The sequence below is a fragment of the Typopeltis vanoorti genome, chromosome 14 (genome assembly GCF_054136105.1).
Source record: "Typopeltis vanoorti isolate ZY-2024b chromosome 14, IOZ_Tvanoo_1.0, whole genome shotgun sequence".
In the NCBI taxonomy this organism is placed as follows: Eukaryota; Metazoa; Arthropoda; class Arachnida; order Uropygi; family Thelyphonidae; genus Typopeltis; species Typopeltis vanoorti.
This window is the reverse complement of record NC_143562.1, coordinates 109345273-109367060: the sequence shown is the minus strand read 5'-3', so window position 1 is coordinate 109367060 and position 21788 is coordinate 109345273. Positions and strand designations below refer to the sequence as shown.

The window sequence follows — 21788 nt, the reverse complement described above, 5'->3', positions numbered from 1 at the left end:
AAGGCCTTGTAAATTGGCAAAATAACTTCCTTATCCTTACAGGATACCCTATCCCTATCAATGTTTGTTAGAACATTGCAATCAAGTTTGTAGTTGTTAACTTCCTATCGATTAAAACTCCAAGATCCCTAGCCTGATCAGTTTCTTCTAGAATACTACTACTAACATAATATGCGATTGGATGTTTCATCATACCAAAGTGCATAACTTTATATTTACTAGCACTGAACTGACAGCCATTTTTCACATGCCCACAATTCCAGTCTATTCAAATCATTCTACGAGTGCTGCATGTCAGTCACGTTCCTGATTACTTTGCCATCTTTGCATCGTCAGCAAATACTCATATGCTTACTTTTAAATTTTTCCCAATATCATTAATGTAAAGATTGAATAACAGACCAAGGACTGAAGTGTGTAAATCTTAAAGACTCATCCCCCCAAACATACACCACATTTTGATATGCCAGTAAGCAACCATCTTACTCAAGTTAGTCTACAATCAAATCCCCATATCTTCCAATTTATATAATGGCCTTCCATGTTGTATCCTCTCAAAAGCCTTGGTAAAGTCCAAAAGTATCATTGTATATCCATCCCCCTCCCCTTGTACTAACTCAACCATATCATCATAAATTGTAAACAAGTTATCCACACATGTCCTTTAGTAAACTTATGCTGTTCATTGCAAAGTATAAAGTCTCTGTCAATACACTTTTGTATAAAAGCACACCAACTTTTCCAAAATCTTCAATACTCTGTAGATACTGATAGGTTGACAGATACATCCATCTTTGCACCATTCTTGTGCAATGGGATACCCAAATTCTTTGAACAGAGAAGACTCCACATGAGGAGAATCTTCCCTGTGCTGAGACTCATATTATACAGCCAGGTCAAAAGCCCAGTTAGTTCATGTGAACATTCTTTTAGCATTTGTGCTTATACCCCATCAATCCTATTCATCATCACAAACCATGGGCACACTACCTGTTGGTGTCTGATGCCTCCTTCACTGTCTTCTTCTACCTATCTTTGTCCAGTGCACAGTGTTGCAGTTTCTGTAAACCCATTCCACACCAGTCCTTTATGTTGTCTATCCATTCTCTGTATGGTCTACCTATTCTGTTTACACCTTCTGTCCAAAAAGAAACTGAACTTTTGATAGAAAATAAAACACAGGCCAATTATAATTATTCATATCATTTATTTCAATCAATATACTCTCCCTCAGCTTTAATACAGCATTTGTCACAGTCAATTAATTCATTAAATGAATTTTTTATATCGGTTTTTGGGATACTGTTGAGGGTCGTGATTACTGCCGCTTGAACATTTTCAATGGTGTTGTATCGCTTTCCTTTCATTGGCAAATGAAGATGAGGGAGGGAGAAACAAGTCACAGGGTGCTAAATTAGGTGAAGACGGTGAGTGATCCAACACACAGACTTGGTTTTTGCTCAAAAACTGTCTCACAATATTCAAACGATGAGATGGTGCCTTATCGTGCAAAAGTGATCAGCTGCCTGCATAATGATATTCATGCCGTATGCGACGAATTCTCGCTATCAATCGCTTCAAAACTTAGAGATAAAACTCACCATTGACCTTTTGGCCAGGTGGAATGAATTCTTTGTGGATAATGCCCTTGGAATCGTAGAAAGAAATCAGCATTGTCTTTACTTTTGGTTTCTCCAAGTGACTTTTTTTTGGATGCCCCTCTTCTGGTGGTCTCAGCACTCTGGGCTTTGTTTCAGGCACATACTCAAAACACCACATTTTGTCATCAGTAACAATTGTCTCAAGGAAGTTTGAGTCCTTACGAGCAGTTTTAAGGATGTCCTTGCAGTGTTCAATTCAATACATTTTTTGGTCATCGGTCAACTTGTGGGGAACAAATCGTGAATTCAATTTACGAATCAATCTCACAGATGATTTCAGGTTTTCTTTGATGAAATCACACTTTTTGGATGTTAACTTCACTCAGTCCAGTTTTTGGACAGCCCGGCTTTTCGTCGTCCTCAAGCATCTCACAACCACTTTGAAATCACATAAACCACTCGTAAACTTGAGTACTGGATAAGTATTCATCACCACATGCTTTTTGAAGCATTTGATGCGATTTGTTAAACTTTTACCAAGTTTAACACAAAAGTCGATTGCAGCTCTCTGTTTGAAATTCATTTTCCGACTGTTCGTCAAAACACACTTTCACTCTTGGCACTATAACTTGGCTTCTAATGAAACAAATGTCATAAACAGTTGACATAACACTAATGAAGGTTGCTGATTTTGACAACCAAAAGATACAACAGGTGGCACCACTAGTTTCTTCTATTTTCGAAAAGTTCGGTTTCTTTTTGGACCGAGGGTGTACACCATCCATAATACCAAACATGAATGTCTTTATCTTCCAATCCTCGTTCGTTCTGGATGTGTCCAAATAATTGCAGTTTCCATTATATAATATGCATTAAATTCTTCTTTAGAAGAATTTAATGCATATTAATGCTCTATAATATGCATTAAATTCTTCTTTGGAAGAATTTAATGCATATTATAGAGCTCCTCATTTGTGATTTTCTGTACCCATCCTATTCTTAGAATCTTCCTGTAACACATTCTTTCAAATGCCAAAATTCTTTTTCTTAATTCCTTATTTATTACTGCATTTCAGATCCACACAGTACACTGCTAAAGATACGTTTCTAGTACTTTTAGTTTTGTTTGCAGGCTGATCACTTTACTTTTCCAGATGTTATCCATGGCCTTCAGATTTGTTCTTCCTTTTATAAAATTGATGTTTATTTCTGTTTTATAGTCCAAGTCATATGTCATTTTACTTACCAAATATGTGAATTATTCTGCACTTTCTATATCAATTCCATCAACTTATATGTTTTGTTTCATGGTCTTCTCACCAAATATCATTATCTTTGTTTTTTTTTCCAAGTTCATAACAAGTCCAAATCTCTTCCCTTCCTCATTTAACAGTTTCAATGTTTTTTTTGTAGTTCTTTTTTGTCTTCTTAAATAATAACAATGTCATCTGCAAATCTCAGATTGTTAATTCTCATCCCTGTGTACTGATATTCCTTATGCTTCCTTCATTGTGTACACTGCTCTTTCTAAATGTGCGATAAAAATGCTTCATGAAATTGGGCTCCCCTGTCTAGTACCTCTGTTTGTTCCAAACCATTTCCCCAAACCTCACCTATTCAATCTGCTGCCATTGTATTCTTAAAACATCTTTTAATATGGGTATTAGTTTTTTGTCAATTACATAGGATTCTAGCACTGCTAATGTCACTTTCTGATCAATGCTGTCAAATGCCTTCTGAAAATCAAGAAAGCAAGTGCATGTGTTTTTGTTTTTTCTCCTAGCTTTCTCTGCTATTAACTGCATTGTCAAAATCTGTTGAATTATACTTCTGTCTTTCCTTAATCCTGCTTGCTCATCTGCAAGGTATGCTTCCAATTGTGTTCTCAATCTTTCTGTCAATGTCATCATCACCATACCAAGTTTACTTGTCAAAGCAATTTTTCTATAATTTTTACATTCTAGCTTATTTCGTTTCTTGTATAATGTCACTAATATCAATTTCACCCACTCCTCTGACATTTTCTCTTCCTTCCATACTGCATTACATAGTTGGTGCATATCTGTAACCATACTTAATCATTTCCCCAGTGATGTCATCATTACCAGAACGCTTGTTGTGTTTTAGCCATCCTATTGCTTTTTCTACCTCTGCTCTTAAAATGCCCATGTCGTACTCATTAACTGGTGGTGATATCTACTTCAATTAGTTTCCTAACTCCATCTAAATCTAGTTTTTCTTCATATAGCTCACTACAGTATCTTGTCCACAATTGTACAATTTTATCTTTATTCATCAATACTTTGCCTTTTTCATCTTTAATTGCGATCTGTTTTGGTGCCACCTTCTATTAATGGTTCAAATCATTTTGTACACCTCCCTAAGTTTTGTGCTCTTACTGCATCGAGCTTCTAACCATTTCATCTTATCCATTCTGAATGAATAGATAAGATTCTGAATGAACTGCTTTTATTCACCTCATTACACTTTCTTCTATACTGTTCCTCTATTTGTTCTGATGTATCCGTTCTTATCCTCAACATTTTCTTCTCCTGTATTAACTTTAGTGTTTCCTGTCTAATCCACTTCTTGATTTTCTCTTCTTCTGTTTCTTCAGCTGCATCTTCATTACTCATTTCACTCTTAGATTCGAATCTTTTTCCTTTTCCACACTTTCTAGTTTTTCTTCTATAACAATGTTCTGTATCTTCTTCATATTTTTACTTCACTTATTCTCGCTGTATCTCTTTGTTTCTGATGATGGGATTTATATTTTCTTTTTAATTTCAATTTGTTTGCAATCACTAAGCCAGGGTTTCTCAAACTTTTTCTATGACGGAACACTTCACAAATCCTGAAATGTTTATGGAACACCTTGGTTATTTTATAATGTATAATTAATAATTAATTGGTAATTTAGCTTATTTCATTGTTAATTAATATTTGTTAATTAATAATTAACAATTGGCAATTATTAATTAATTAATTATAAATTAATAATTAATTACACATCAATTAAACCATTATTAAATTAATTTGTACTGATTTTCTTTGACATATCTCATTCTGATCACTAAAAATTTATAATATTATTATAAGTACTTACGAGTGAATGCAGACTTTTTCTCCTGTGTGCTGTTTTGTAGGTTAGGTTTACTCATTTATTACTTAGATTTACTCATTTATTTTATAAATAAAATAAATGAGTAAATCTAAGCGTTAAGAAAAAACAATCATTTATTGTCAAATGTTAATTAGTAAAAACAAAACACATAAAAATAGTAAAACGTATATTGCAAATTAAGTTCTTAATGACTTTGATGTTTTTGGGTCTTTGAATTACAAATTCGTTTGATATCAGGCACAATATTAGAAAGTTGAATTCTCATATTTGGTGTAGCGTCGAATCTGTTCCTGGACTTTGATTTGGTTGCAGCATAATATGAAAATCCTGCCTCACATAAATATGTCATTGTAAAAAGAAGTAAAACAAGAATAGTTAGTTTTGACACGCTTGTCCAGAAATCATTTATTTGCAGTTCCTTGTATTTTTGTTTTAAATCAGAGTCCCTAATTAAGTCAATTAGATTTTCATAGTCACTTGCGCTGAAGCCTGCTGGCTTAGCCGTCACTGTAAATGGATTCAGAACCCAGTAATTATCCTCACTGGATTTTGGAAAATATTGCAAAAGGGTTGATTGCAAGTCATGCAAGTGTTCTAAAATTACGTTAGATACTTCTTCATTTACTTTAGAATTTATTTCAGTCAAAAATTCATGCAAGGCGGGAAAACAATTAAAACTTATAAATTTTATCTATTGTATTAAAAATTGTAATATTCTTTCCTTGTAATGATAAGTTAATTTCATTGCACTTTGTAAAAATATCTGCCGGATACGCAAGACTCATCAACCATGAATAATTCCTTAATAATTCAATAAAATTTTGTCCTAAATTATGTGACATCAAGAAGACCATTAACTCACTACTAAGTTCAAAAAGCCTCAATAATGCTTTTGCTCTGGATAGCCATCTCACTTCAGTATGTAATAAAAGTGCGTTATGTGCAGTACCCATTTCATTGCACAAAATTTTAAATAATCCGAATTGAAGTGGTCGAGATTTTACATAGTTGATCATTTTTACGGCTTCATCCAAAATAGTTTTTAAAAATGTAGGAATTATTTTTGTTACTAGTGCTTGTCTATGCAAAACACAATGACTTTTGGTGGCTCTTGTAGCTACTTGCAGGATACGTGTTACAACTCCCTTCATTTTTCCTACCATTGCTTGAGCAGCATCTGTACAAATATCAATACACTTCTCCCAACCGATTTCCTGTTTTGTAATATAATTATTAATACAGTTGAATATATCTTCCCTGGTAGTTTTTTCTTGTAGATATTCACACATTAGTAAATCTTCTTTAATACTTTTATCAAATATGTAACGAACAAACACTAGTAATACAGAGAGTCCTGCGACATCTGTAGATTCATCCATTTGCAATGAATATTCACTGCAAGTCTAAGTCGATGAATTAGCTCTTTTTCTATGTCAGCAGAAAGATCTTTGATGCGGCGTGAAACAGTATCATTTGATAATTGTACTGCATCTATTTTTTTAGCAACCTGCTCGTTTAACATGAATGATACAATGTCTTTCACACAAGGCTTAATGAGCGTCTCACCAATTATGAGCTTCACCATGAAGTGCAATGCGGTAACTCACGCGAAAAGACGCCTCTGTTGCATTTTCAGTTGTAGCAATTGTAGCCATTTAAAGTTTAGATTTTTCTAGCGAGTCACGTCGTCTCTTAAAAAAATGTATATGTTTTCCTTTGTAATCAGTGTATTTCATTTCGAAGTGCCTACGAAATTTAGCTGGAGCCAAAGAACTGTTTACTAGTATTTTATTACACAAAACATCAGGAGCATGTGTATTGCCAATACACGTAAATACATAATTTAAATAACTTTCATGGTACTTCCATTTTGGTCTGTTCTTAGATGACTCTTGTTCTTTAATATTAGCGTTTGAAGAAACCACAGTTTGCAATTCCATATCTTCTCCAATCATACGAATAGATGTGTCAGCAGAAGTACTTGCTCCTCCTTTCGTTAAAGTTCCTGTCTTTAAACAAGAATCCATGGGTATTTTTTCAATAATATTGAAATTCCAATATTTGTCAGAGCTATAATAAAAACAAATAGAATTGTGTTGTAAAGGTAACTTTAGTATGAAAAACAATAAGATTATAAATAAGAAATGTCGAATAATATAAAAGTAAATGAATAATGCAAAATAGTAAAAAAAAGACTGCAACAGACAAAAGTAAATTTGAATTGTAACAATACTTGTAAGAAAAGTACTAAACCATATCAAATAATGTAAAAGCAATTGTAATAAGAATGATTTGATAAAATGTTCAGTAACAAAAATTAAACAGTTCGAAATAAATCAGATATTAATTATAAAATTAATTAAAAGAGTAAGAAGAATTCTTTTTTTTTTTAAAGTCGCCTCGCCTACTCCCTATATACGGGAATAAAAAGGCGTTAGCAGAATTTTTTTTTTTTCCGAGGGCCCGGTCCCAAGAAATTTACTCGTAAATACCTTTCCAAATTTTTTTAAAGTCCATACAACATAAGTATTAATAATTAATTATGGCATAATCATAATAGTATACTTATGTATACGGTGTGGCATGTTGACAAATATAAATTACATTTAAATTAGTTATCAATCACTGGACTAATGAAATGTTGTAGCATGTCGTAGTTTCTTCAGGCAAACATCATTAAATTAATTTGTGCTGATTTTCATTGACATATCCCATTCTGATCACCAAATACATTTATAATATTATTATAAGTACTTACGAGTGAATGCAGACTTTTTCTCCTGTGTGCTGGTAGTTTTCCCCTCCTTTTGTACATCCTGGAGATCTTTGTAGGCTTGAGGTGGATGACTCACTGCATGTTCCATCACAAACACCTTCAATAAGAGATTTCTTAATACCAAAATTAAACAAAGTGCCTTGTCTCTTATTCATATTAATTTTAACTCTGTATTCCTATTGCTTTTAAAAAAATCACAGCACTCTGGTTTCAGAACAAGCACTTACATACTGCAATATGAACTTGCGAAGAAAGTATTCAGTAGTAATAGATTTGAGAACCGGATACAGACTACCTTGATCTTCAATATGAGTGGAAAAATTTTCTTTATACTTCCTTGCTGAATGGTCACTGATATTTGCAACGCAGATGTTATTTCGTTAAGTTTTGAGAACATGCTGCCCATTGTTGTAATTGGCTTGCAGGCAATTTTTATGATCAGTCATAAACGCTGGTATTCTCTTTCCCGATTGTTGAAAGATTTCAATGTGTGAAAATTAACAATAATTCATGAATACTTCCATGTTTAAAAATATGCTGCTTGGTCACTGACATTTGCAACACAGATGTCATTTCCTTCAGTTTTGAGAACAGAAGATATGACACCAATTGTTGTAATGGGCTTGCAGGCAATTTTTATGACCCATCATAAACAGCGGTCTTCCCTTTCCCAAATGTTGAAAGGTTTCGATGTGTGAAAATTAACGATACACAGATGTCATTAGGTGTTCTGGGTCTGAGCCTTTCGACATATTCACTAATATTATTCTCCTCAGAATATTTTTACTATAAAATATTTATTCATGAAAAATGCTTAGAAAACTAAAATGACAAATTTCAGAACTTCTCGCGGAACACTAGTGTTCTGCAGAACACAGTTTGAGAAACCCTGCACTAAGCTATGATCTGAATCTATATCTTCTCCTTGAAAAGTTTGACACTGCTATACTGATGTTATCCATCTTCTTTTAATCATAATCATATTGATCATGTTTTTGGTTTTCTCATCATTTGATTGCCATGTCTATTTTCTTTTGCTGGAATCATGTGTTACAGACCATCATCTCGTGGTCCGCAGCAAATTCTAAAATTTTCTCATGTCGTTCATTTCTTTCTCTAAAATTATATTTTCCCATGCTTTCCCAACCATTGTTTTCTATTCCAGTCTCTAGAATAGAAAATTATGGAAGGAGACTGGAATTGACATTTAGTATATATTTAGTATGTGTATATATATATATATATATATATGTTAAAAATACCAAGCTATTTTAAACCTGGTTTAAAATAGGTATTTGTAGGCCGGCAAAGGTTGGTTGATTGGTAGAGCCTCTGCTACTAATGGCTCAGTTAAGTAAGTTTGAGCGCGGTTAGTAGTTGGAAGGGGGACAATCGTTCGATGCTGTTGGCACATTCTCCCTCGATGAGTCTTTGGACTCCCTGGAGATGTCAAATAATAATAATATATATGTTAAAAATACCAAGCTATTTTAAACCTGGTTTAAAATAGGTATTTGTAGGTACTGGGTATTTTTAACATTTATTATACCCAAGGTAAAATACTTTATATATATATATATATATATATATATACAGGGTGTTCGGGATAAATTTGACAGTTTCGTAAGGAAAAAGAAAATCTTCTTTGTATCTATTAAATTTAATGAATTGACAAAAAAACATTACAGGCAGAGTTAATTACAATACTATCAACAAGATTTACTCAAAATAACCACCATTAGCATCGATCACAGCTTCAATTCTGCTTCGGAACCTCGAACAAGCTGATGCTACAGTCTCCCTGGGAAGGGCCACAAAAACTGTTTTAATTTTATCCATTAACTGGGCTTTTGTATTACTGGAAGTGCGATTGGTGTCTTTTTCAACTGCGCCCCATACAAAATAATCCATGGGGTTAAGGTCTGAGGAGTTTGGAGGCCAAACATTTGGACTGGTGAAGTCGTAGAAATTTTCAGACAACCATTTTTGACTTTTCCCAGAGGTGTGGCAAGGGGCCGAATCCTGCTGCCATACATACGGCCTACCATTGGCTACCCTTGTTATCCAGGGCTTGACTACAGTTAGCAACTCCACGAACAAAGCCCGAATTCCAATGCCAGGGTTCTTCAACACCTGTTCCTGCAGATTTGCGAGGAATTCTGCTGTACGAACGCAATCAGATCGTCTGCTAGGGATCTTTCTTCTTGCTACATCCTCGTAGTCACCATTGCAAGTCTCTAGTTCATGCCTGATTGTTTTTACTGTATTCAGGGAGCATTGGGCAGCAGTCGTAATATCCTTATTTTGATGGCGGGCACGAATCATCATGATACAAGTTATTCTCTTCCATGATTCAGGTGGGTTCCAGCTATCCATCCTTTCTGACATCTTGTATGTGAATGAAGAAGGGTCCAAACTTTTAAATGAAGAGAAGTGTGTGTTAATACATGTAACTTACGGAAAAATATAATTAATTATAAATATGTCAAATTTATCCCGAACACCCTGTATATAAAGTATTTTACTTTGGCCATATATATAATATATATATATGGCCTCAAGGGCTCGCTTTAGTGAGTACGGGAGTGGCGAACCCGAGATACCTGATGCTGGACCATACCTTATTTCATGTAATATACATCTGTTATATTATCTATAGGATGGTCCCTACTCTTATTTCTTTCTATCCTTTTCTTCTTTCTTGTTCTTCCCCCCCCACCCAATGCTATTAATTATAATCGAAGGCTAGGGGTGATTCTTTCAATGTTTCTACTTTTCTCATCTCTTCATGCATAGAAGGCAATGGGAAACCACTATGCTTCTACTTTTTCCCTAGTTTGGATGAGCAGTAAAGATCAAAATGATGAGCAATGCACAGCTCAGGATGGGTCCCCTGGGTCCGGAACTGCGCAATTGGCTACCAGGGAGGTCACTTGTTCCCGTATGGATATGGACCAGATTGCATGTCAGTCATATGAATCTTCTTTACTTTCTGAGAGGTTCTTTGGGACACCTGACAAGAACTATATTACAAGGGAAAGTTGAAGGGAAGAGAAGACGTGGAAGACCAACTAGAGAGTGGTTTAATGACATCGTGGAATGGAATGGTTTAAGAATGATGGAAGCGACAGACAGAGAGAAATGGAGAAGAGCTGCTCATCTGCTGCAGCCCTCTTGCTAGAGGATGCTACCGGACGACGACGACGATATATATATATATTTGGTATTGTTTCTATTGTTTCTGTCAGATCTTTGTAAAATAAATCAATATCCTCATCTGTGCTGTCAGATGTGGGTGCATATATCTGGATCAACCCCTACTGCTGAATGCTTATTCAGCTTATGTAACAGCTCTAGTACTTCCTACTCATTCACCTGAATTTATCTAGTGTAGATGCAGCAATGGACTCCATGTTGCAGACACTAAGATGACAGCTCTTAGTAAAATGCCAACTCATTAGATGAACAATATCTTCTGTATCTGCCACCAACATACCATCCACATTAGTAGAGTTATTTTTTCACATTTATTCTTTCTTTTAGTTGTAGCATAATTATGGAATTCTTTTGGATTGTCTAGCCTATAGAGCCAGTTTCTTTTCACACACAGCTTTCCAAACAACACTTTTAACTTTTATGGCCCACAGCTTATAATTTTCATATCTTGTACAGAAAAATAGATGGTATTCATTCTGCATCAGCTTTTCTTGAGAATCTCTTATAAAAGGTTCTCAAGAAGATAATGTTATGCTTCTGCAATTAATAAGACTGCACATCCATTTTGCTCCTACTCTATTTATTCTTTGAACTCATGGACACATTACAATAATGTACCATTTAAATTTTTTCTAATTTGAGCTTTCTTGGCTGCTGTGCATCCTGCATTATGCCAAGCTATAGAGAAAGGAGGAAACTAACTCAACATTTCAGGTTATGCAGCAGCTTTCATTACACACAATGTGATGCAATCTGCTGCCTTGACAAGGAGCAGAATTTGATTCTTCAACAGTTAGCTCCCATCAGCTTGATCTATTTTCTGTCTCATGATATGAATGGAGTCATGGTTGTTCATGTAAAAGAGTGAATATTATAGGAAAGTGATTGATTGTTTCCATAAATGTTACTTCCTACTTCCCATTTAAGAAGTGGAGAGAGGGAAATATTTACACACCTTTGAATTTTCGAGTAGGGGAATTCAAAGAGGGTGTTACTTCTTGCAATGAAGAGGTCACTGCTGTCAAGAATTTGTTGACAACCAACCCTCTGATATATATGCAGCAACCTACAATGTTAGGGGACCATTTAAATCACCTATAGGCAGTACAAGTAACAGTAGGTCAACAAGGTCATCATCAAAATCATTGCTAGGATATCACTGCTCTATGTTAGAAATGAATGCGATTTACTTCTTCCTCTTCTTCTGCAGCTACTCCCACTTAAGTGGGGTCACTGTATGATGAGTCTCCTTCACATCCTCCTGTCTTGGGCTGTCACCACATCCAAGTTCTTCATCCTCAAATCCTCTTTTTACTGAAATGGGATATTATTAACTACAAAGATAGCAAACTCCTCTGTGGGCAGGTACAGTACTTATGGATGATAGCAACACACCCTAATGCAGACCCTCACCAGATTTCAAATGCCTCTTGCAAAGAAGTATACAAGGCTATGCTTCTGCAAGAATACTTTAATATTATCAGTGTTTTAATAGAATTTGCAACATCTCTATTCTAAGAGTATGCAAATTATAAGTTTGGCAGTTTGCTACTGGTTTTTGATTTTATGAGATTCTGCTTTCTCTGGATTTTTCCTTTTTTGAAGAAGCTGTGGACAGTAAGCATCCATGTCTCCTCTAATGGAAAATGCTGAACATTGGTCCAAGAAGCTTTGAATTTTAACAATTTTGGATATAGAAGTATCACTTTTTTCTGATGGGACATTTAGATACTTCTATAGTAAAATGCTTTTTTACTAAAAAGCATTTTTTAGTAAAAAAAAAATGATATTTAGCACCACTTGTATAGCTGTGGTGCTAAATATCATTTTTTTTTTTTACTAAAAAATGCAGATTAATTGTCTCTCTTAATACTTTTTTTTACTTTATTTCCTTAGGATAAGAGGATTTGCATTAGATGTAGCTGCAGAAAACTTCATCTTCACCTCTTCATATGAAATATTCTGCACTGTTTTAATCTTTACGATCTCATCCTTCAAACCTCTGACAAGTTTGGGAGCAAACTGGATGTTTTCCTTTTGAGTTCACACATTTAGCATTTTGCATGTGCACTGTTTTTTTTTGCCAAGCTCTTTACTTCTAAAGATGGCAGATACAAGAGGCAGGCATAGCCTGTTTTAGAGGCTAAAGATTATTGGGGGGGGGGGGGGTGCTAAATTTAAGGATGACATTTCTAGTTACCTTTCTTTTGTGAACTCTCCTTATAGATACCAATTCTTGATCCTTCAATTCAAAGCAAATCTCCTTTCTGGGAACTTCAAGAAGATTTCACTTTAATATTACTCTTGAAATTTTTTTTTTTCTTCATTCAGTAGGGGATACCAGTAATTGGTATTTCCCCAATATATGTTGCCTGAATAGAATTTCTTTATAAACTTTTGCAAATCCTTCCAATTTCCAAAACCCTTGCAAATCCTTCTAGATAAAGAATAGCAGTTTTAATTTTCAAATAAGATTTTATTTTGTTGAATTCTGTTTGAAAAATAAATTGTGTGTGCAATTGTCTTTTCCAAACTCGTTACTTTCACACTGATTTTGGAAAAGATATCTGCTGTTTTGGTTTCTAGGTGTGGTTGGGGATCTTGTGAAAATCCTGATAAAGTCGAATCAGTGCTGTATCAGTATCCTTCAGTAATGTTTGGAGACACACATAAGTGCCCAACAGCCATCTAGCACCTATGAACAGAATATAGAATCTATAGCAGATAGGAATAGAGCAGAAGAACAAGATAGCATAATTCCAAAAACTCCAAAGCAAAAACAGAGTAGAAATATAAATCAATTTATAACCAATAGTAGATGGAGAGAAGGACAATGAACAGAAATAACAAGACTACGGAGAATTAAGCTAACCAGTAGCAATTGATATGTACTTTTGCATATGTAGGTGTTTAATAATCACTTTTATTATTGAAATTTTGCTCATCCTCTTGTTCTTTCTCACACCAGATGTCAGGCTATGGTCAATGGATGACCAGCACAGTTATGCTGTAGCTCACTAAAGTTTATTGTGATGTAGCTAATGTTCTATCCCATATCTGATATATGAGATCACCTCACACACGCACACATTCCTGATGATGTGATGACTTCATAAAGTCAAGGGTTACTTTATTTCAGTTTTGAAGTAAATGCTTTAACAGGGAGTTTGTTCTCATATTAAATCATGAAAGCTTGAGATAACTTCTGCAGATAGCCCACTATACAAAATGTAATCATAATCATTGTGATTATGCTTAAACACAACACATCTGCAGCCAAAGCTAAAAAAAGCCATATGAATCTAATTCACATCTATAACCAGATCAGCAAACCTGAAAAATAAAGGGCAGATATTCCACCCACTTTTCACTGATCATGAGATTGTCAGTGCATGGGGTTGCATACACAAAGACAACTGCAGATACTCTTAGAAAAGTTCTGCCCAAACAGCATCAAAACCACACGTCTTCTCCATATGTTTCGGTGGAGCAATGTTAGATAGGACAGGCAGCCAGAAAAGAGGGGTGCTTCTCACTGTCCCATTAATTGTGCACATGGTAGAGTTTATCTGGGTGTCTATAATGTTAGTGTGTGCACTTCTTTCTCAGACAGGGGCACAAAATTCTGCTGCAGAAAATGTGAAGGCTAGTGCAGATGACCTTAGAACTTCTGCACCACAATCCCAGGTTGTTCCAGCAAGCCTTGAATTTTTTTTAATTTTTTTTTTTTATGTTGGGCCCATATACAGGAGGTTGGCTGGTCAACCTATAGTACGTAAGTACCGTATATGGGTGGTGGGTTGCGAAAGGAGAAACTTGTTTACATTTGATTTGAATGCCTGTATGTTGTATTCCTTGGGAAATATGTCTGGGGGAAGACTATTCCACAGTACTGCAGTAGCAGGGATGAATGAGGAGGAAAAGAAACTTGTTCTGTGGGTTTCAAGGTGTACTGTGAAAGGATGTTGGGCAGCAGCTGTACATGTTCCAATGGACTTAGTACAGGGTGGGGGAATTATTGATGCTATTTCAGATGAACATTTCCCATGGAAATATTTATAGAATATACAGATTGTAGAGACCAAGCTTCTATGAGGGATAGGTCATTTATTAGTCTTATTTGCTCTCCTCTGTATTGAGTCAAGCATTTTGAGGGATCTTTTTGGAGCCCCACTCCAGATGTGAGAGCAGTATTCGAGAGCTAGGGGGGGGGGGGGATTTGTGACTTGTATAGTGTTAACAGCTGTTTAGAGGTGAAGTAGCGTCTTGAGCGAAAGAGAAAACCTAGTTTTTGGAAGCTGAGGATGCAATGGTTGTGATGTCTTTATGCCAGGAGAGGCTTGATGTCAAGGTAATTCCGAGAAGAGAAATTTCATCTTGTCTGAGAATTTGAGTGTTATCGAAAACAATGCTGGGGGAAAATGGTTCTTTTTTTGTGAGAAATAAGACAACTGGGTTTTACTAGTATTGAAGTTGACAAGGTTATCTGAGCCCCATTGGCAGATGGCTTGGAGGTCGGAATTAAGGGCAGTGGTGGTTGATGTTCTGTGGGTTGAGGTGAGTTGTGTAGAATAGGGTTTGTCAAATGAAAGGGAGGAATGTAATGTGCTGTCATCTGCAAAACTGTGTATTGGGTTAGAGGTCAAGTGAAGTAGGTCACTGATATATAGAAGGAAGAGGGTCAGTGAGAGAACTGAACCTTGTGGGACCTCAGCATTAGTTGGATGGTGAGAGGATAAGGAGCCATCTACCATCACACATAGTGTGCGTCCAGACAGGAAGCTGGCAATCCATCTGCAGAAGTCCTGCAGATTGATTGCCAGTCCTGGGGCAGTCCAAATGATGGGAGTTTGCTTAGTAAGCTTTTGTGCCAGACTCGGTCAAAGGCTTTGGAGATATCAAGTGCAACTACTTGGGATTCACCGAATTTCTCCATGGTGTTTGTCCAGCGATGAGTGATGTATGAGAGTAGATCTCTTGTTGAACAGCTTTGACGGAATCCGTACTGGTGGTCGCTTAATAGCCGGTACCTTCAAGGTAGATTAGGAATTCAGAGTTGATGACCTTCTCCATTACTTTAGACAGAACTGAAGTGAGTGAGATAGAGCAGTAGTTAGATGGCAGTGATTTGTCACCCTTTTTAGGAATGGAGTAAATATAGGCCAGTTTCCAGGTTTTGGGATATATATACCAGTGGAGTAAGAGAGTGTGTGTACAGGTGACATAGGATAGGAGTCAGTTCCGATGCACAGACCTTTAGGATAATCAAAGGAATGTGGTCAGGGCAGGAGACTTTTTTTGTGCCTAATTTAGACAACAGGTTTGTGATGTTTTTTTGGCAAAAGGATACAAGGGGAATTGTATGTTGGGCAGTTGGAATGACTGGAGGTCATTTGCCATTGTCAGTTAAGTGTGCATTGGAGGCAAGGTGTGATGCCAGGAGATTAGCTTTTTCTATGGGTGATGTTGCAATTGAGCCATCTGGGTATGACAGAGGTGGGAATAGTGTAGGACAAAAGTTACGGCCAACTGCCTTGGCAAGAGACCAAAAGGTACAACTGCCGTTTGGACAGGCTGCAAGTTTCCTGCTTTTGGCCCATTCAAATTCTGTTTTGGAAGTATTGATAGTTTTCTTGCATTTGTTTCGGGCTTCCGTATAGGCATTGAATGAAGATGGGGTTCTTGATTTGAGCCAGTTGCGGTATGCCTGATTTTTCATTTGTACAGCCTTGGCACATTTTTTGGAGAACCAGAGTTTAGTTAGGGGACGGCAGGTCTGAGTAATGTGGGGAATATATGTTTTCATGCCAGTGAGGATCACTTTGGTGATGCATTCAGTGCATATTTGGACTGGAAGACTGGAAACAATAGTCTAACCATGGGAATGAAGAATAGCAGTCTCAGAGACTGTTCCATTTGGCAGTGTTATAATGCCAAACTACTCTTGTGTGGGAGTGACTGTGTAAGCTTTGTTGCATGGGGGAGGAGATGAGCACTAAATTGTGGTCAGAATTGCCCAGACAGCTCACTACACTCACCGTATATTTGGAGGGGTCATTAGTAAGGAAGAGAACTAGGGTATTTGGGGAGTGGTTTGGGCTATCTGGTATTCTGGTCGGTTTTTGAACAATTTGTGTGAGGTCGTTAGTGACTGCAAATTTTTCAGCATCTCTGCCTGCAGGATCTGTATAACTGAAAGAGGAAAGCCAATTGGTGTTAGGAATGTTGAAATCACCCAGGAGGATGATTTTGCTGTTAGGAGAGTGGGACTGGAGAAAATCAACTTTTAAGGAGAGGAAATGAAAGAGCTCAGAGTGATTGGTGGTATTAGGAGAGCGATAGAGACAGCAGTGAATTTGACTGAGTAGGGGAGGGATATCTTCAGCCAAAGAAAGTCGAAGTTGGGCGATTCTAAGTTAGTTGCTCTCTGGCAGGGTATGTTCAGAGCAGATATATGCACAGATGCCACCCTTCACTGTTTCAATTTTTAGTTTGCAAAATTAGCAATTACAAAATTTCAATTTTGCAAAAGCTATTCCTCTCCTAATCTCTCTTTTTGGTATTTTACTTTAATTAACTTTGGGATATATTACTCTGCTTACTATCATAACTAGTTTCTTGGAATGTAAAAAGCCCATATTTTTTACTCTATATATTTATTTCCTCTATTAACTTCATATCTTCATATAAAGTCTTCATATCTCTCTCTCTCTCTCAATCAATACATAACATTTATATTTCATCCTCTTATATTTACTTCCTCCAGTTTGATACTTTCAAAAAATTTCTTCCCCATGCAAATTGAACTGAACAGGAGAAAGCACACAACCTCAAGTAACACCTTCATTGTTGATTTTAATGTTTGTACTTTGGTACCAATATATGTTGAAGCCTGTGTAGCCCAGTGGAACTGCTGTTTGCACTCTGCAGTGCTCAACTGCAATAAAGAAGACTTGGGTTCAAATCTAGTCACCGACTAGAGAAACATTTTCTAAGCCTTTGAGTCTATCTGGTGTGGAGGTTAACAGAATTAAATATACGGTGGGGTGTTGCTACAGTGGAGGCTCAGTTGGAGGGGACGAAGAAATGCATCACCAATTTAGCCTTATGTGTACCAAACGAATGATTCATTATGGGTGTTAATTTTCCAAGCATTGATTGGGTAGAAGAGAAAGCTCATGATAAGAAAGAAGAGGAATTTAATTGAAATGTTATAAGACAACTTTCACAAGCATTTCTGTAATAATTTATCTACAAGAAGAACTTTCTCAAGCAGCATGTGAAAGAAGGAACTCCAAGTCAGAGAGTATTGGATTTGCTCATAGCATAAGAAGGGGGTCTCTGTTAAGAATATGGCTATTTTAAAAGAAATTAGTGACAGTGATTATCCTGTACTTTCTTGAAAAGTATCTGACTGTATTGATGCTCCAATTAGAAAAGGTTACATGTTGAACTACAAAGCTGGATATTATGATCAACTTATGAGAATACTATCTTTGGTCCCCATGGTATCAGTTAAATAGAAATATGTCAGCAATGCATGGAAATCTTTGAAAAAGTGATTAAATGAGACAGTATCTGAATGTATACCTAGTGTTTGAAGAATAAACAGGTTGGGAGTGATGTGGATGTGCAACATTATTAAGCAAGAGTTCCATAAGAAGAAGATGTGGAAAGAATATCATGAGAATAACAGTGAGAGGAGTTATGAAATATATAAAGCTCAGGCCAGAAAAGTAAAGAAAAGTAACGAGTATTGTGCAGAAAGTTAAATTGGAGTATGAAAAGAAATTGGCCATGCAAGCTAGAGCAATCCAAAAGAATTTTATCATTATGCCATAAGCAAAAGAAAGAATGAATGTGAAAGAATAACTTTATTAAATGCAGACGGTACTTGAGTATCGGAAGCTAATGAGTGCTCACTTTGCTAAGATATGTCAACCAGGTGTATGTAACATGGTGCTGTTAAATCTTGAATGAAGAGATATTTTATTCGGGATTTAACAAATTTTAACACACCAATAAGGATATACAGTGGTATCTCGCTAATCCGAACTAATAAAAACCGTGCTTGTTCGGATTAGCGAAAAGTTCAAATTAGCGAATTTCTCCCCAAGAGACAACAATAACTAGCGTTTAAGACAAAAATAATCAGATTCTAATAGTATATCAATTTAATTCTGTAAATAAATTAACTGATAGAAAAAGCCACTGTACTGTAATATAAAACAAAAAAAAATAATAATAATACGGTACACAAGTTTATTTTAGTAAAAAATTTAATTTGTATGTACCTGTATTGTTGAGGATTCTGATTTAATAAAATTGCATAGTTCAGTACATAACTTAATTTAGGTAAAAAATATCACTTTCTTGTACACAACACAAAAAAGTTTCACAAAATAGCACAAAAAAAGTTTTTTTTTATTTCTTTGTAAACAAAAGTCCCTGATTTTCTTTTGCTTCTTTGAAACTAAACGTTTTTCGAATGCTTCTTCTCGGAGCTGCATTAGCAACAAAATTTTGTGCAATGGCTTATCATTCTGCTTAGTCCATTCTATACACATATTAAAACTGTCAACTGCCTCTTCATGTTTTACTTTTTTTTCTTCGAGTTCTTCATCGTCATCATCGTCTTCTAATTCATTCTGTAGTGTCATATTTATAATTTCATCATGTGATTTGATTTCGAATTCACTTTCGGTTCTATCTGTAATCCATTCTGCAACATCTGTTTGTGAATTTCAACATCTGGATTTATATTTTTAACCAAATTATGCACGTTTTGAATTTCCTCTTTTTGTGTATATTTGTGATTCATGCCGAAAATACAGTACGTACTGTACAGTATAAAAAAGCAAACGTGAATACACAATAAATCAAAATAGTCCTCCAGTATAACCATACAATTGACAGTATGAAAAAAATACTGTACCATAATAATAATAATAAAATAATTATTAATTAAAAATAATAGTACACAAAATAATAATACGTAATAAATAAAACTTTTTTCTTTCAAACCGCATTTCGGATTACTGGAGGGTTCGGACTAAAGAGGTTCGGATTAGCGAGATACCACTGTACTTGTATATAAGTAGAATTGTAAATTACTGGAAAGCCTTAAAGATATTGTATCTTGACACTGAATGATTCTATGTAAAGGAATATTACCTATTACTGGAAAGCCTTAATATTGTATCTTGACATTGAATGATGCTTTGTAAAGGAATATTACCTATTACTGGAAAGCCTTAAAGATAATGTATCTTGACATTGAATGATTCTATTAAAGGAATATTACTTATTACTGGAAAGCCTTAAAGATATTGTATCTTGACATTGAATGATTCTATGTAAAGGAATATTACCTATCTTTATATGCTTAACAAGGGAAGAATAATTTGTGAAATATATGTTAGCGTGTAAAATTATGAGTTCAAGGTACGAGAGCGAGATACTCGGATTAGCAGCAGAGCCTACGACAGTAACGTACGCACAGTGCATGCGTGAGCTTCCCAGAAGACACTAAGAGAGAAGAACGGAACTGCGTGCAGAAGAATGGTGATGAGTGAAAAGGTGTGACGCAGAAGGGGTGACACTAAAGGTGCAATATAAAAATGCTTGGCTCCCCATTCGAGGACTTTTTTTCTTGGATTCCAGTTCTTACTCATGCTCTCCTGTTTGGCATCAGCGCCAGTCACTCGAGGGCCCCAGCTCGAGTTGTTCCCTGAGATGTGTAGGTGAACCCGGACAACGGAATGATGTCTCGATGGAGATAAGTGGCAAAGTAGTGAGCCAGGTGTGGGCATTTCATCAGATAACAGAGGAAATCTACGCAAGCTGACTGTCATGCTAGACCACGCAGCCCAACTTAAGCAGAGCTGTTTCTAGTCCACATCGGAGAGGATAAATCACGATAGCAAGCTCCAAACCAGGGCCAGGTGAGATGACCATCAAGATAAAGAATAAGTGAGCTGAAAAGGGAATTGAAGATTGAGGGACAGACCAGAAGAAGTCTTAAAGATCCAGTAATGTACAAACCTTAGTCTCTTTTGTTGTGGAAGAAAGAATTATTGTATAATAATGAACAGGAACATTCATTAGTAGAGCTCATATTATGTAAGAGGCAGGACTTTAGTATTTAGTCTAATAGCAAAGTGTTACAGCTCCAGGAGCATAGTCTAATGTATTGTGAATATCGATTATGTGTAGTATGTTATAGTATAATCGTAAGCGAAGTTAATTAAATTAATGCATGGAAGGAATTGTAGATCAAAGAATACTATGGGACAATTAATTGATTTGATAGCAATGTCTCATGACAAGATTCAGCCATATAAATTATAATTTGTTATATTAAGTTCTGTAACTTAAGAAAGGGATTATCTTAGCTGAGTGTATATTTGGTGAAAATGTATTGCATAAGTTTTAATAAATGAACCTTTGTACTTTTTACCTAACTAGTTGCCTGATAAATGAATCCAATGCACCACTTATTAATTAGAACCTGAGCGGAATTTAATGGTTTAACGGAGACCACGACTGCAGACTAGAATTGGTACATTATGTTGGAGGTTTAATGGATTTTTTACAACACTCAAAAAGAATTAAATTAGAATTTAATACTTCCTATATTTCGTCCTAGTCACTAGGACATCTACGGGGATTACAAAAACAATTAATGTAACATGCACACAAAAACTTACAATACTAAGCCCAACCACGTGGGTGACACTAAAGTCCTATCTAGGTGGAGCGCCCTCTAAGGGCGGTAGTAGGTGGCCTGGAATGTAAGGTGGGACCTCTGGTGATGACTGTTTCCCAAATCTTCGGAAGCTTAATGCAACCGTATTTGTTAAGATTTGGTTGGTTTCTGAGAGCTGCTGCTGCTGCTTCTAAGAAAAGTCTCTCTTTCTTGAATTTGCTGTGGTGGAGCATGATGGTTTTCTTCCATGATACTCTGTGGGTGGTGTCCAAAACATGGTCAGCCAAGCCTGAATGGCCATAGTTGTGTTTAACGATGTACGACTTGTGTTCCTCCAGGCAGATGGATGCTGATCTGCCTGTC

At 35.9% G+C, this 21788-nt stretch overlaps 1 protein-coding gene across 6 annotated transcripts in view; it reads right to left on the bottom strand.

Annotated features, from left to right (window-relative positions):
- The window catches only part of Cog1 (conserved oligomeric Golgi complex subunit 1), a 580539-nt gene that overhangs the window by 353204 nt on the left and 205547 nt on the right, over nucleotides 1–21788 (bottom strand). The window lies entirely within an intron of this gene.